Genomic DNA, 18,861 nt, shown 5'->3' on the forward strand with positions numbered 1-18,861 from the left:
CTGTCTCTGTGAGGCGCTCTCCTCCCTGAGCCCACAAGCTGGGTACCTCCCACCGCCTCGTCTCCGTTGCCCTAGAGACTTAGCTCACTGCTATCAGCACTGTTCCTGTCGTATTACAGTTGTTTCTTTATATATTTTTCTTCCCTGCTAAGGTGTGTATTCCTGAAACAGAAACTATGGCATTTTCAACTTTTTATCCAAAGCATCTAGCAAAGGCTGGCCCCATATGAGATGATTAATAAGCAGATTAAAAATAACCTTCTGACCTTACTTTTCTGTACTGTCTTATACCATTATTTTTATTTTCTTGTGGCAAATCCCTCAAAAAGTCTACGTTCCCTGGGAAAATTTTTGAAACTTTACATAGAGTAGGTGACTTTAAAAGAAATTTAAGATCAGAACTCCTCCCATGGCGTTTTAATTTCAAATTCTGTTAAAAAAAAAAAAAGGAAAATTACTGCTGTAGAATGGAAATTTATACCATGGTGAGAAAATATTTCAATGCTTATTTCTAAGAGTGCTACAGATTATTTCTCTCATTATATTATGAAGGACAAGCCAGCATAGGAAGGAACTACCTCCACAAGCTTGCCCTGTCTGTCCTCCTTGGGTGTTCAGAGCACCAGTCTGTCTATCCTTGCTTCTGGAATTTTCCACAGGCTATCACCACAGTCAGTTGTGGGCTGATGATCACCCGACTGGAATGGAAAATATCTTTTCAACTTAATCCAGCAGAGGTAAGATCACAATTCTTAACAATAAACTTATATGAGAAAGTAAGAGTAAATGAACAAAACAGAAATGAGCAGATATACAGAGAATAGCTCCTAGATGTTGCCCTTTTCATGGATTAAGCAGCCCTGGGTCACTGGGTACACAGACTCAATTCCATACCTTTTCTACACTTCTGGAATTTCATCCCATATTCCTCTAGGAACATACTCTTTTATCCCACATTATTGGGGCAATAAAGCTACTGCTATTTGCCTGTAAGAATCAGTGGTAGCAAAATCACTTTTCAAAATGGTTACAGTAAGAAACTCCGGAAACCACTCCTCTGTGAAAGCAATAAGGACTCTGGCAAAAAACTGTCAAAATCAACTTTTTCAGAACTCTGGAAATTAGCCAATAATTTGCAACTATATGAGGAGCATTTATTCAAGAAAAATGCCGAGTTATCATTAAGGACAGTGAAGTTTTAGGTATTTTAATGTGTCATATTCCTCTACCCTCTGCCCAGCTCTGCCGTAATTGTGAAACCCAGCAACCTCACAACTAACCTATCTGTGAAAAACAACAGAGTAGGAGCCACTGGTGGGGGTGGACTAGGTTTGGAGATTCTTCCAAAGCCTCATTCCCAGATAATTGCCATTCGACCTGTCTGGCATTTCCCTAGAATTTCCTACTTGCAAGGGTCATCTTTATTTGCCTTGACTCAGAGTGCACTCACTGTGAGGCAATTGTTGAAAACAACCAATGGCGATCATTTAATATTGCACCTGCCTGAGGCAGAAATAACATTTTGGGAAAACAAGAGGCAGACCAAAGAACTTCAAAGCAGAAGCTGGGCATGAAATGTCCAAAGGGGGCTTTTAAATGCTCTGATATAATCCTAGAAAACAAGGAGGACTTGCACAAGTGCAGGGTTGGGCACGTGCCCAAGAAAGACCTAAGAAGTCACCACCTTTCACCTCTGGCTGACCTTGCAGCTTAGCAGAAACAGAAAGAGAAGAATAATGCATGTTGAACATGTGCTCTAATACTCATATAAAACAAGTCATGCTATGAAATTTGTGGATCAAGGCATCTAAGGAAATATCTGTCCAAATGTTAGCTGACCACTAAGCTAACTGGCTAGAGTCTTCAGTGGCCACACATGTCAAAGAATAAAAATTTAACAGAATTAGCTTGGGGAAGGTCACCAAACAACCAAGCAGCGGCAGGAGCAACAAGAGCAACAACAAACAACAAAGACAACAAACTCTGGGATAGACAGGAAATCTAATTTCTAGAGTTGTTACATTATATTAAATAAAACGTCCAATTTTGAACAAAAAATTGTGAGACATGAAAACAAACAGGAAAGTATGGGCCATATGCGGGGGGAAAAGCAATCAATAGAAACAATTTCTAAAGAAGGCCAGATGTCAGATTTACTAGATAATTTAAATCAGCTATTATAAATATGTTCAAAGAGCAAAAGAAAACAATATCTAAAAACTAGAAGGAATTATGAGAAGGATTTCTCGCCAAATAGAGACTATCAATCAAGAGATATAAACTATAAAAAAAGAGCCATATAGAAATTCTGGAGTTGAAAGTATTATTTACTAAAGAGGTTCAATAGCAGAATTGAGCTGGCAGAAGAAGGAATCAGTGAACTTGAAGGGAATCTGGTCAGTTGAGATTATCTGCTTGAAGGACTAGAAGTAAAAAAGAACAATGGAAAAAAGAACAGCTTGATAAAGAACACCTACAAAAAATGTACAGCTAAATTCTGACTTAATGGGGACAAAATAAATTCTTTCTCCCTAAGATGGGAAAGAAGGCAATAACGTCCCCTCTCATCACTCCCATTCAACATTGTACTGGAAGTTCCGGCTAATGCAATAGCATAGGAAAGGAAATAAAAGGTATACAGACTGGGAAGGAAGAAATAAAATTGTCTTTGTTCGCAAATGACATAATTGCCTATGTAGAAAATGTCATAGAATTAACAACAACAACAACAACAAAAAGTCCTGGGAATAATAAGCAATTACAGCAAGGTTGCAGGATGGAAGGTAATATATACAAAAGTCAATTGCTTTCTTATATACCAGCAATGAACATCTGGAATTTGAAATTAAAAACATAATATCATCTACATTAGCACACATAAAAAAGAGAGAAATACTTGGGTACAAATCTAGCAAAACATGTACAAAAGTCATATAGGGAAAACTTTAAAACTCCAATGAAAGAAATCAAAGATGATCTAAATGAATGAAGAGATAATTTATGGATCTAAATGTAAGACAAAATTATAAAACTAGAAGACCATATAAAGGAAAATCTAGGCAACCTTGAGTCTGGCAATGACTTTTTAGATATAACACAAAAGCAAGATTCATGAAAGAAAAAAACGGTAAGTTTTTTTGAAGTTGGACTTTATTAAAATTAAAAACTTTTGCTTTATGAAAGACACAATTAAGAAAATAAAGAGATAAGCCTGAGAAAATCTTTATAAAATTCATATCTGATAAAGGACTGGTGTCCAAAATATATTAAAAAACCCTTAAAATTCAATAATTATAAACAAACAATCCAGTAAAATAATGGGCAAAAAATCTGAACAGATTCTTCATCAAAGATGTACAGGTGGCAAGTGAGCTTATGAAAGGATGCTCAAACTTATGTCCTTAGGGAATTGCAAATGAACACAGCAATGAGGTATCACTACATACCTATAAGAATGGCTACAGCCCCAAACCCTGATGAAGCCAAATGCTGGTGAGGATGTAGAGCAATGGGAACTCTCATTCACTGCTGAGGAGAATGCAAAATGGTAAGCCAACCTGGAAGACTATTTGGCAGTTTCTTACAAAATTAAACATACTCTTACCATATAATTCAACAATTGTGTTCCTTGGCATTTATCCAAATAAGCTGAAAACTATATCCACATAAAAAACCGCACACCAATGTTTACAGTAGCTTTATTCATAACTGTCAAAATCTTGGAGGCAACCAAGATGTCCTTCAGTAGATGATGGATAAATAAGCAGTAGTACATCCATACAATAGGATATTATTCAATAATAAAAAGAAATGAGCTATTAAGCCACAAAACACATGGAGGAATCTTAAATGCACATTGCTAAGTGAAAAGAGGCAATCTGAAAAGGCTCCATATTATGTGATTCCAACTACATGACATTCTGGAAAAGGTAAAACTATGGAGACAGTAAAAGAACCATTGGTTGCCAGGGGTCTGGGGGGAATGAGGGGAAATGAATAGGGCAATGAAATTATTCTGTATGACAGTGCAATGCTGGATGCATATCACTATATATTTGCTAAAACCCTAAAATGTTCAATTCAAAGAATGAACTTTAATGTAAGCTTTAGTTAATAATAATGTATCAATTTTGGCTTATCAGTTGTAACAAACGTATGACACAAACTCAAGATATTACTAATAGGAGAAACTGCATGTGGGAAGTGAGGGTGAACAGATATATGGAAAGTCTATGATTTCCACTCAATTTTTCTCAAAACCTCCAACTGCTCTAAAAAATAAAATCTATTAGTTTATAAAAATTAACAGATTTCAGAGACCTGTGGAAAACCATAAATTGTATCAAAATATACACAATGGGAGTTCCAGAAAAAGAGACAGAAAGCAGCACAAAGAATCTTTGAGAAAATTATAGCCAAATATTTCTCAAATTTTATGAAAAATATTAATATACACACGCAAGAAGCTAAATTAACCCTGAGTAGAATAGACTTCCTTGAGGTTCATGAGTGCTAAGTGAATCAATACAAAGTACCTGAAAGAGTGCTTAGCACACAGTGAGTGCTCAGACAGCACTGCTGGAACCTCTATGGCCAGCGCACTTCAGAGAGGCATCCGGCTGCAGGAATGCATTCAGGTGGTCCTCCCTTTCCCATCTGCTCCCTTCTTGGTGCCCCTAATCTATGTCAATGAAAATTACATGTTACCCAGGGCTTGAGGCAAAAAGGAAAAGAAGAAAGCCTCAATAATCATCAGGGAGATGCAAATCAAAACCATAATGAGACATCACCTCCCACCTATCAGAATGGCTATAATCAAAAAGAACACAAATAGCAAATGCTGGCAAGGATGTGGCGAAAAGGGAACCGTTGTACGCTACTGATGGGAATATAAACTGGTGCAGCCACTGTGGAAAACAGTATGGAGGTCCCTCAAAAAACAAAAACTAGAACTACCATATGACCCAGGAATTCTACTCCTGGGTATATGTCTGAAAAAAAACAAAAGCACTAATTTGAAAAGATACATGCACCTCAAAGTTCATAGCAGCATTATTCACAATTGCCAAGATACGGAAGCAACCTAAGTGTCCATCAATAGATGACTGGATAAAGATGTAGTATATGTATATGGAATACTACTCAGCCACTAAAAATGAACATAATTTTGCCATTTGCAACAACATGGATGGACTTGGAGGGCATTATGCTAAGTGAAATAAGTCAGACAGAGAAAGACAAATACAGTATAATATTACTAATATCTGGAATCTAAAAAACACAACAAAGTGAATACAACAAAAAAGAAGCAAACTCACAGATATAGAGAACAAACTAATGATTACCACAGGGGAGAGGGAAGGGGCAGGAGGTGAAGAGGTATAAATTAGTAGGTATAGAATAAGCTACAAGGATATACTGCACAACACGGGGAATATAGCCAATATTTTATATTAGCTATAAACGGCGTATAACCTTTAAAAATTGTGAATCACTATACTGTACACCTGTAACATATAATATTGTACAGAAACAATGCTTCAATTGAAAAAAATGAAGTTCCATTACATTTTTTAAAAAGCAGCAGTTTAAGAGAAACCAAGAGAATAAGAAATGAAGGTGACACACCTTCGTGGTGGAAGAGGAAGGTTAGAGGATGCTTTTGAGGGCCTGCAGGGAAGTCTTGGGAAAAACCAGGTAGAATCACTATTGGACGATTTGAATTTAAAATATATTTTCCTCTTTTATCTTTTCCCCTTAACATTTTAATGGGCAATATAAGGACCTCTGGTAACACTTCTCATTTTTGCTACAAAATTGTGTGTGCATATGTGGATGTGAGGTCAAAATTATTCCATTTTTTAAAGTCAATTATCCTTAGCCATAAAGATTCAAACATCAAATACACCCAGGGATATGTGCTACAACAAAGATTTGGATTCACAAGAGGAAGGAAATTAAGCCTCTGGGGAAAATTAGCATACTGAGCCACTGTTTTATCCTACTTTGCATTATGAAAGTATTTTTCATCTCTGTTATGTACCAAGCTACTGTTAAGAATTCTTAAGTGCTTTCAAATGGTTACAGGTTAATATTGAGATATCAGTTCTTCCAATAAAGACTTCCTCTTCCTTCTTAGTTTCTAAAGCAAGTTTCTCTTTCACAGAAATACTTTATGCCTATTAGTCTGGTAAAATTTTTCTATTTCGAGGGAACAACTAGAACAAAACTTTTTGAGCCACTGTAAAATGATTTATACGTTTTATTCTAAAGAAATGTTCCCTTGTGCTTGAATGTTATTTAACTACTATGAATTCTCAGAACTCTATACTTGGCAGGGCACCTTTAATGACTTCCTTTTGCTTCTTCAGAGTCACTATCCTGACTTCCACGTGTTTCCCTAACTAAGCATAACTTAACATGTTCTTCCTTCTAACTAGTGGGAGATTGTATGAAGGAGTTAGTGAGGGAAACAAAGGAAATATTGAGAGGTGGACTTATAATACCACATTTAAATGTGCAGGTTCCACAGCCAGGACTCATTAAACCTACCGCAGGTAACTGAACATCTTTAATAAAGAGAATGGAGGATTTAAAATGTTATGCATACCTTTGAGATAGCATAAGGTCTTACTTCCTGATCTCTTAAATGAAAAATAAACCTAGCCTAAAATGTGAAGCTTTATTGGTTGCATCTTAGCCTAATACTTTTAACTGCATTAGACATGTCACAACATATAGATGTTACCCTTAATTCTCTTTATCATAAAATTGCAGTGTGTCTATTAAAAATTAAGTTCAAGTTTGTTATGTTGATATGTGTGTGATGTGTTTATAATTAAATCCTATGGATAACTGTGAGCTCTGTGTTTTTATTAACAAAATATTAAAATTACAAGGCAACTTGAGTTTGGTAGCAGCTGCAATTCAGTACTTGATGTTTTTCCAGTGGTCTGGACAGCCCTACACTGTGCAGGTGCCCACAAAGGAAGTGGAAGCTTCTTTGGTATCCATGGTGTGATTTTTCAGGGTGAACAACACAAGAATATGGGTTTTGGTGGTGCACTGAATAGAGATCTTCCTGAAGTTTTACAGTAAGGGCTTGATGGGAGAATTTGATGTTGTTTTGTCCATCAGTTGATGACCAAGTTTATGCCTCTAAGTTAAGAAATGTTTGCTCCCACAAAAGAAATGATTATATTTTTTAGAGTGACTTACATAGGAAAAAACTGGTCAAAGTACCATTTTCATGTAAAGGATGCCGTTTAATATCAGTCCAAAAATGACAGATTCAGAGTTTTAGTAGCCACAGTAAAACACTCAGTGTATCTGCAGCAGGCGTGGGTAAGTGGGTAGGACGCTTAATAAAAGGCTGGTAGACTGAGGTCCCAGACTTCTCCTCTACTGCATCTCTAAATGCTGATACTCCCACTCTGGTTCCCAGGGAGGTTTCTGTATCAGTAAGTTGTGATTCTCCGTCATCGCCTGTCAGTCTTTCCAATTTGTGGGCCAGCAGATTGTCCACTGACCTCACTTCTACGAATCTAAGAGGAGTAGTTTTGGTGTTTTTTGTTTTTTTGTTTTGTTTTGTTTTTTTAGTTTGCTCCGTTTTTTACTTGTTAGGACAGAGTTGCAACTTTGACATTCTGGACCAGAAACCACTCTTCACACTAAGAAGAGACTTCTAGGATAACTATTAACTAAGTGTTCCCTGCTCCATGTTAGCATGAGAAAGCATAATTTGATTACTAGAATCACGTTTATGAAATACCTGCAAGATGGGAGCCTGCGAGCAAGGTGGCTGCGTGGGAATCTCAGCCCCACCCTCCTGGGAAGGCGTGACAACAATCTCGGTGGTATTGCAGCCAGGTAGAAAAGTGGGACCCAGACAGGAAAGGAGCTCCCAGCTGTACTGCTGGGACTTTGCTGTACTGGGCATGCACCAAAAAGGGCCCAGGGAGGAAAAACAAAGGAAAGGGAGACTGAGAAGGACTATTAATTAATGTTTTCTCTCTGGAAGTAGATTGTACCTCTCTCTACACTCTGCCAACTTACAAGGTACAACAGAGGCACAAAATAAAGTCCAAAGTCATTTTCAAATGTGAACACACCTGGGATTCCATTCATCCTATTTTTTTGTTGTTGTAATATCAAATTTCAAAGGAAAGTATTTAAAAATGTTGTTTCCCACTCTATTAAACTGTCAAGAATTTTATTTTAGGTGCATTTCCCCCATCTTCTCCCACTTTACAGGAAGTTTTGTTAAAATTTCCAGCAGAGGAGAATATCGTGAAGTTGGCCCGAGCCCCACGACTTGGGGTGCAGCCCAGAAACAGCTGCTCGGGTAGCAGTTCCCTCCCTGCTGCTTTTCCCTCATTCACAGTCCTGGGGTTTTGCTAAATGCTGCCCATAGAACAAAATTATCTCTGTGCTTGCTGCCAACCAAAGAAAGGCAGTTAGCTGATTAAACAAAGCAGAAGATGTCTTCCTTCCTCCCTAAAGGTGTCACATCAATAGCTTTTTCTGGAAGGGCTAACAAGTAGTAAAGGGCAGGTAGCAGGTGTTAATTCAGAACCACAAATTCTACCTTCCAGTCTTTGTTGTAGAAGCGGCCATAGCCATCCTACAGGGTGTGGACGCACGGATGCCTGGGACATTTGCCGGGGTGGGGGGTGTCTCTCAGGGGCCCAGCCTGGGCTCCAGCTGCTCATCATCTTCCATGCTGATTCTTTTCTAACAGAACTGTCCCCCTTGTTCACTCCCTACTGCCCCCACCATAAATATATTTCCCCCTCTCTCTCCTCTTCTCTGTTAAATATGCTCCAAATTGAACTTGTCATTTTTACCCTTCAAGTCCTACGTTATAACTAAACAAAAATTTTTACTGGCAATCGGGCCTTCCCTGGGGCTGCCCAGCTGCTGTTGGGGTGATTAGGGTGTTTCCTGCAGCTGAAGTCTCTTGTAATTAGTGAGCCCTTCAGGCAGTCTGGACTCTGAATTTAGCTGCCATCTGGTATCATCTGTAAATGACAATGGCACTGTCTCTTCTCTGTTGACTCAGCCCTGTCTGCACTCCCCACCCCCACGCCAAGCAAACCTCCAAAAGATTTCACTGTCCAGTTTCTCCTGTCCACCCATAACTATCAAGGTACCTCAGGCTCTAGGTAACTTGCCAGGAGTTTCCAGAGCCATCTAGGGGCTTAAGCAAAAGGCCCCAATGGCTCAGGGAGCATCTCTTGTCACTCTATACCAGTGTTTCTCAAAGTATGGCTTCAGGATCGGCAGCATGGATGTTATCTAGGGACCTAACAGAAACAAATTCTCAAGCCTCATCCTAAACCTATAATCAGAAATTCTGGGGATGACACTACAATTTGCGTTTTAACAAGCCTTCTGGGTCATTCTAATACATGCTTTTCACCAGCTGACATATTGGGCAGGATGAATCTTTGTTGTGGGAACTGTCCTGTGCATCGTAGGATGCTTAACAGTATTCTTGGCCTCTACCCACTAGATGACACATTCAGGAAATCTGAGTTGGATCCTAAGACGGTGCATTTTTAACAAACTGTAAGTGCTGCCCTGTTGCTAATCTGCAGAGCACCCTTTGATTCACAAGGTTGTATAGGACCTTGAAAGATTTATTGAATGAAGAAATGAATTACAAGGACATCTTTTTTAGAATGTGTAAGATTTGTTTCTCTTTGTCATTGAACTCATTTCTGGAATTTCTTCCCTTTCATTGTTTCTACATTTTAATTTTAAGAAAGATCAACTTGGTTTTATTTTAGTAAATTCAGTTTATATATACAAAAAAATACCAAAGATCTTTGCATGTGAATTATACTACCCTTAGATATTCATAAAAGTACATGTCCCAAATCTACTTCCTACCCAGTGAAAGATATACCATGCTACTCTACATCCTAATTCACTCAGCTAATGTCTCTTCAACACTCTCTCTGTGCAGGGCATGCTAGTAAATTGCTCATCTAAAAATATATGCATGCCACTTGGCAATAAACGCATACCTACATCTGTATGCTTTCACCATATATAATTCCAAATGTCATGTTTACTGGGAAAGGTTAATGCCTCATGGCCAAAAATACACATAAAAGAGAAAATTAGCCTGCAGGGCGAACTCGTTTTCATTGTCATCTCAGTTAGTGAGAAACTGGTTTCAAATGATCTTCTATCACCATAGGAGAATGATGGTATTTTTAATTGCAGAAGTGGCCGGGTAATTTCCTTCTTGAGCTAATGAATTCCTGGTGCTTTCTTTGTTTCTCAGATAATCCATTGACACATGTGGCTCTGAGGTGCAAAGAAGTCTGAAATCTTGAGGACGGAGAGCCATTGTTTTAGAAGTTAAAGGGCTTTTGTGGGGGACCAGAAATTGGAAAACACACAAAGAAAGGCTACCAGATATTCCTGCATACACAATGATACTGTGTGATAGATAATCAGGAACATATCAAAGTTGACATGCTGTTTTGTACCAAGACTTAAGACAGAACTATGGGGAATGCCTCAATTTCAAGAATATATAAATAGGCTCAATGGACCATTTTCATTGCAGCATCCCAGCATGCTATTGCCTTTTGCTTTAAATTGTGCTTGGGCTCCAGCTGCTCATCAGCAAATAAATCACCAGCCACTGAGGAACACTTTATACTTAAAGTGCACTCTTTCTAGAAGTATATGCATTCTCATTTTACAACGTGTGTCCGAAAATCACTAGCTGTTCCATAAGCCTTTTTCCTTTCCCTCCTGGGCACATGGCCAGATTATATTTCCTAGTCTTCTTTGCAGTTAGATCTGGTCAGGTAACTGAGTTTTGGCCACTGAAATGTGTTCCACTTCCACACCTGGCCCATGACATCTTCCCATGCACGAGCCACCATGTTCTTATGTCTTCTGCTGGCTTGATGCCAACGGGCACAGTGAACTTGGAAGCCATGTTTGGAAGGTGGAGAAGCCAAAATATAAAAGAAGCCTGGCTCTCTGTTTGGAGGGAGATGTCCTCTAGTCAGGAACACATGTTTTGGTCTTTACATAATTGAGGAATAGATTTCTCTTGTGTATGAGCCATTATACACTTTGGAATTCATTTGTTCCAACTGCTGGCATTACCCTAATTAATGTAAAATGTATTTCTCATATATATAATTGGCTACTCCTGCAGGGCTTCCCTTTTCCTATTGCAGATACTGCTGCCACAAGTTCATTTTGGTTCCTTTCCCTCCTTTTTTTGCAGATCCTAGATCATATCACCCTGTTTTAGGTCCTTATCACTGTTTTCTACTTACCTAGCCTACCTCCTTCTGGTCCTTGTCTTTAATTACTACCTCTTTTTAGAGCTCATTGGTGGCAAGGTGTGTGAGACTACAAGAGAGGGGAAGGCAACGTAAACACCTACCTCACTACTCCTGTTCCTGCCTTCTCCGCAGTCCTTCCTCCTTCTCTTCCTTTACCTCCTTACTCTTTATTCACCTTGGATGCTATTCCCATTTATCATCATTTCATAAAAATTTTACTCTTATTGCTCATCATGCTAGAGACTTATTACTGCTATTGGTTTTATAATCCTAAGTCCCTCTGCTGAACCAGCCTTTGGCTATTCCATGTTCCCTCCATCCTGGGGCATCTCATTGTATGAATGTGTCATTTTAGATGTAACAGAAGGCACAAGTGTAGGATGATCACATAGAGAGAGTACAGAACAAGAAGAAAAGAGTCCTGAGGCATTTCAATCAGGGCAGTATTGGGTCATAAAAGCCAAGGGAAGGAATTGTGTAAAGAAAAGGGGAACAACTGATTCTATTGGATGTGGCTGAGATATCAGTCCCCAGAAGAACTGAAAAATGTAATTTACACCTTGGCAATGGAGGTCATCAATGGCCACCAAGAGAGCGACGCTGATGAAGTGATCAGAAAGAAGGTATCCTGGAAAGGTGTTAAGAGAGTTCATGGGAGATGCAGAAAAAATAAGTGCATACAGAAAACTCTCTTGAGAATTTTGTGAAGGATAAGAAAATTAGGGACCTGAGAAAATGGAACAAAGGATAAATAACTTTTCATGGAGAATGTGGAAGTGATGAAGGGAAGGGTCAAGAAAGACATGGATGTACAGAGTGATAGACCCAGGTGGTGGGCGATGAAAGGCTACAGGTAATAAAGATGGTCCTGAGCAAAAGAGTAGATACACAGAAGGGGAGGGGACATGTGGAAAGGGAAAATTGAGAGGGCAAACTATAAACTTTTTCTACTAAACAAATATGCCTATGAATGTATCTGGTGGCATTTTTCCCCCTTAAGGGAGTCATATTCTCATAAATAAGGTAACATTATTTTGAATGATCAGACATAGGAAGAAGGAGATGAGAATGGTAACTTACATTTAAATTTATATATACACGTTTGCATAAATTTATTTACACAGGAGAGAGATTTACTGTTAAAAGCCTATCACAGTGGAACTGAAATGCTGAAAAAATAACTTGGTCTCCAGCTTTGTCAGAATGTACAGTGAGATGAAAGAATACCATTCATTTGTTCTTTACATAACTGAACATTCCATCTCTAGTACCACAATTGTCTACCACATTCTTGTCTTATTGAAAGATTACAGGGCATTGATGTAACCCGCACTTTACAGCACAGGGATGCCATGTAACTTTATCTCAACTACATAAAAAATGGAGATCAGAAAATATCCAAGAAGGACATTGACTTTCATTCTAATGAGCAGGCTGTGTAATATGCATCACTTTGATGTCAGTCTCTAAAAAAAGAAATCCCCAGGGAATAAAATAAATTTATCTATAGCTGCTCAGATTCTAATACAGGACAATGATGAAGTAACGGGACAGCAATGAACTGATCATTTAATAATAAGTGTGCCCATGATAAAATTGTAGTTTTTTAAGGTTAAATTTTTTATTCTTTTCTACAGCTAACCTTTGCTAAATAAGGGAAGGATAGTTCCACAATTTAATTTGATTGAATTTGATTCAATTCAATACAACTCAGCTCTACTGAATTCAACTCAAAAAACACGTATTTATTTACGAAGCCCAAGTCATAACAAACTTTGGGTTTTGAAAATAACTGATTATTTTCACAGTAATATATACATAATAAAATTTAAATTATATGTATATAATATATATGTAGTATATATTAAAATATTTTATTATATATATTACACATATATATTTTGCACTAGAGTGCAAAAACATTATTTTGAACTTTGAAATTTTGCCAAGAGATCTTATTGTAGGAATGGCACCAGTAAAAACAAACACATGTCAAATATATGCTTGGAGATATTTTGGGGGAATTAAAAGTTTTCTTAATCATAGCTACTTTACAATTAATAAATTTATTGTTAGTGACTTCATAAAAATGAAACTTTAGAAATTTTGTCTCAGAATTACACAAACTGAAATGGCGTTCTGGAATCTGTTTTCTCTGTTGCTATAGAAGAACGTTGGGGAGTTGGGAAGACAGAATATTTTGGGGAGAGACAGGAGTGGAGTCTTGGTGAGAGGCTTCAGGACATTAGGAAGAAAATAATTGTCCCAAGAGAAACTTCTTGTGGCTGTGAATTAGTTTTCCAGGGCCACCATAGCAAAGTATCACAAACTGAATGACTTCAAACAAAAGAAACTTACTATCTCACAGTTCTGGAGGCTAGAAGTCCAAAATCAAGGCACTGGTAGGGTCATGCTTGCTCTGAAATCTGTAGGGAAGAATCTCCCCTTGCCTTTTTCCAACTTCTGGGATCCTTGGCAATCCTTGATGTTCCCTGGCTTTTAGCTGCATCACTGCAACACCTGTTTTTGTGGTCACATGGCAGTCTCCTTGTGTGTCTGAATCTCCTCGTGGTGTTTTTCTCTGTCATTAGGGCCCACCTCAATGACTTCACCTTAACTTGACTACATCAGCAAAGATCCTATTTTCAAATAAGGTCATGTTCACAGGTACCAGGTAAGACTTCAGTATATCTTTGGGGAAACAACTCAACCCATAACAGCAGTTATGACTTGGATACTTCTGTACAGAGAGTGATATCCAATATTCTGTATTTGGGCTCTCAGCAGAGCCGTTCTGTGTCTAATGTTACTAGTGCTGTTTTCCCAAAATCTTCAATAAACTTCTATCACTTCCCAACTGAGTAGCATTTTCACAAGATGAAGGTAAAGGATCTTTGTTCCATGCCTTACCCAGTGTGGGACAGAGAGAAAAGATTTGAGTGCTGAGTAATACAGAGTATAAGCTAAGTCACTGTAACAAAGAGCACGCAAACACAGTGGCTTAAATAAGACAGAAGTTCAATTCTCTCTCATCTTACCGTCCGTGGGCAGGCCACCAGTCCAAGTTAGGTGGGCGACTCTGCACCAGGCCATCAAGGGACCCAATTTAGTGAGCAATTATGGGTCCAAGATGACTATTTTATCATTACTGATTTCCAGCCAATAGAAAATGAAAAAGAGAACAAAAAGCCAACAGCTCCCCTTTTGAAGGACATGATTCAGAAGTTGCAAACAATGTTTCCTCTTAAATATCACTGGCCAGAAATAAGTCAAATGGTCACATTTGTGTGGAAAAGAAACTGGGAAACGTAGTCTCTGTCTGACCAATGGTATGCCTTGCTGAAACCTACTAGGAGCAGGATTCTACTTCAAGTAGTAAGATTGAGAATGGGTACTAGGGGACAATTAGCTGTCTCTGCCAAAACCAGGAGTTCACTGAGTATAAGAAATTGTTAGAAGTAGCCAGTTTAAGCCCCAGGAATTCTCAGAGACTCCAGGAGTTCCAAAAGATAGCATAGCACTTGAAAGTGTACAGGAGAAGTTAAGTGTGGTGTTTGGCAAAAAGCCTAATCAATATTTTTTATTTTCAAAGTATGCAGTGACTGTAGCTGGCAACTAGTTTTATCTAGTAAAAGAGAGAGCCTTATGTTGGTATCTCAGCATTAGAAAAGTGAAAAAGAGGAAATCATAGTAAATTACAGTAAAGTGATGTTGCAAATTCAGTTTTAAAAGAGAAGAGGATTCAGAGTTGATTTGTAATCAATTAACACATATTTGTTGAAAAATAAGAAACTAAAGAATTATAGAGAGAAATTATGGGAAACATAAGAGATAAAAAAAAAAACGAAGTCACCTTCATTTTGAGATTTAAAGCAAGGCATTAAATTTCTAACAATAATGCTGATATATACATATGATACTAGAACTTTATAAAATGTATAATATTATAGGATATATAATAAAATATTGTATTATACTATGTTATTAATATTATATAATATAATATATGTAAACAACATATAATATAATAAATATATTATAACAATATATAATATATATCTCTGACAATATTATCTATACCTTATAAAGTTCTAGTAGCAAGCCCCAAGAAGAGAACAGAAAAATTCTTTTTTATAAAAAATTTTACTTTTTTGGGGGGTGGGAGGTAATTAGGTTTATGTATTTAATTTTTAGAGGAGGTACTGGGAATTGGACCCAGGACCTCGTGCATGCTAAGCATTGGCTCTACCACTTAAGCTGTACCTCTCCCCTCAAAATATTTTGAGTAATGTGTTTAACACACTATCTCCTAAACCATTTTGAAATACACATTCATTTGGATGCATAAATAATCTAATATTTGTTTAAAAATCAATTTAAGAAAAATTACCACAAACATAATACTTAATGATGAAACATTCAAAGCTTTTTCCTCAGCTTGAGAACAGCCAAAGATAATCACTATTATAGTGTGTTGGAGGTTCAGCCAATGCAATTAGGCAAGTAAACACATAACCCCCACCGTTCCCCGAAAAAAGGTAAAATAGTTGAGAAATAGGACTGTAGGTTGTCTTCTTTTTTCTTGATAGATGGCATAACTGTGTATGTAGAAAATGCAGAAAATTTACAAGCAAACTATTAGAACTTAGTAACTGAATTCCTGAATAAAAAGTTAATATAAAAATAAATTTTATTTGTATATACCAGCAATAAAATGAAAATAAAATTTTAAAAGATACCATTTACAATAGATTAAAAAAGCATCAAGTGCTTGATAAATCTAAGATATTTAAGACTTCTGCACTGAAAATAACATTATTAAAGCTATTAAGGAGGATTGAATAAATAGATATATCATGCTCATGAATTGGAAGACAAAATCATTTAGATATCAAATTTCCTCAAACCATTCTATAGATTCATCATAATTTCAATTAAAATCTCCGTAAGTTGTTTGTGAAACATGAAAATTTTTAATAAATTTAAATGGAAATGAAAAGGCACAGAATGGTTAAGTTGATTTGAATTTGATAAACAAAGCAGGAGAATTTACCCTACCAGGTATCAAAACTTACTGAATGCTACTTAAGACAGTTGGTTTTGGCTCAAGGATAAATCACTAGACTGATCAATATAATAGAAGAGAGAGAGACCACCCTCTTCTCCCAAGAAACAATAGAAGCAATCCACACATACACAGATGCCAGATTTATGTCAAAGGTGACACTACGGTATAGTGGAAGATCTTTTCAATAAGTGGTGCTGGGTTGATTGACAACCACTCAGAAAAAAATTAAGCTTGACCTCGCACCATACACAAAAACCAATTCCAAATGTATTGCAGATCTAAATTTAAAAAGTGAAAATTAAAAAAAAAAACAACTTTTGGAAAAAAAATGTAGGAGAATAACTTTGTGACCTTGAAGTACACAAAGATTTCTTGAACACAAAATGTACTAAATCTAAAAGAAAACATCGGAAAATTGTAACTATATTAACATTATGAACTTCATTTTTCAAAAAGGCACTTTAATGAACTGAGAAGGAAAGCCTCATCATAGGATGTCATAATTCCAATTCATATATCTGAAAAAGACTATATCTAGAATATACAAAGGCTGCCTATTAATCAATAAGAGCAAAACATCACAAAAGAAAAATGGGCAAAAGTCTTCAAGACATATCACAAAAGAGCATATCAAAATGTCCAATAAACATATGAAATAATAATGACACATGAAATGCCAATAAACATATAAAAAAGTGCCAAAATTTGAGGGAAACTCATGAGGGAAATGCAAATTAAAACCACAATGCTATATAGCACTACATACTCACATGAATGATTAAGAAGGAAAAGACAGACAAATCCAAGTGTTGACAAGGATGTGGAGCAATCTGAACTTCCAATACTGCTATGAGGGTAGAAATTTGTACAACAATTTGGAAACTCTTTCATAGTATCTATCAAGCTGAAAATATACATAACTTTTGACTCTAAAAATTCTAGTCCTAAAGATATATCCTACTGAAACGAGTACATATTTTCACCAAAAGACATGCACCAGGATGCTCTTGGCAGCAATGTTTCTAATAGCCAAGAGCTGGAATTTGTCAAATGCCAGAGTGTTAAGAGAGGAAGGGATAAGTAAATTGTGGTATATTCTCTCAAGAGAATCCTATGGAGATGAGCACTGATGAACAGAAACTACACGGACAACGTGGATGAAACTCACAAACGTGGTGAGAAACAACAAAAAGAGCCATACACAAAGAGCACATAATGTATGATTGTACTTATTTACTGTTAAAAATCAGACAGAATGAATTTATGATGTTAGGAAGTCAAGACAGTGGTTACCCTTGGCTGAGGTGAAGTGATGGAGGGAGTATGAACAGAACTTCTGGGGATGCTGATAATGTTTTGTTCCTTAATTTGCTAGCTGGTTACATGGATGTAACCATGTAATTTTTAATGTAATTAATTTTTTTAGAACTCAGAGCTCTATGCACCTAAGATTTATGTACATTTCAACATATAGGCTCAATACAATAAAAAAAATCAATTCTATAACCTTATAGTTACATTTCATACTTAGAAGGCACAATTTCAGCTCTTAAGGAACTTCATAAATCCAAGTGAGGAAAATGAAATTCATGCACTAATATGATTCAAGGGACATAGGAGAAATAATTACAAGAAAAATAACATGCCACAACTTAAATGAGAAGGCTAAATTTAAGGAAAAGCAAATGGGATAAACCTTTTCTCTCATTTTTGTCTTGGTTGGAGATAGTGTTTGGAAAAGACACACAATGTTACATTTTTTAAAGTGCATACATCTTTTAATTTTTTTAATGTGATTTTTTTTGGAAATTAAAACTTATAATAAAGTACTCTAAGGAGATAGGAAATCTTGAAATAGTTTCAATTACCATCAATAACACAATTTAAAAAGAAGAATATTTGCCTACCTAGTGAAGGTTCATGAAGAAGAAAAAGTCTATGATTCCATCACACTTCGATAGCCATTGATCTCCTATGCATGGGTAAATTTTGTCCTTCCTAATAACTTTTTCCAGTCTACTACTTTTCTATTCTCAAGTAGACCTGTATATGTGGAATTGAAAGAAATGTTTTGCAACCCCAAATACTGATCAATTATTATAATTGCCATGGCTTCAACAGAAACCTAGAGAGAAATGATCTCAAAATGCAAATAGCATCATTTTATTCAATAACAAATTATAGCACTTCTGAGTGACCTGACATTTTAACTGCATAGTAAAATTAGGGCTGCAAAATGCAGACTCCACCATAACTTGTGTGATACACTCTAATTTTAAGGCAGTTGTTTGCAACTCATGGTCTCTTTTATGTGAGATCTATTTCTCAAAACAGTAGTCAAGTCTCCTTTGGGAGGATCTGAAGGTTTGAAATTCTCTTCTTACCTGTCCCTGTAAAAATCACCTTCGTGGGGTCTCAGGTAAAAATGACCCTCTTATTAGGTCTCATTTAGGCCACTTGTGAGATTCTAAT

The sequence above is a fragment of the Camelus bactrianus genome, chromosome 14, assembly GCF_048773025.1.
Source record: "Camelus bactrianus isolate YW-2024 breed Bactrian camel chromosome 14, ASM4877302v1, whole genome shotgun sequence".
NCBI lineage: Eukaryota > Metazoa > Chordata > Mammalia > Artiodactyla > Camelidae > Camelus > Camelus bactrianus.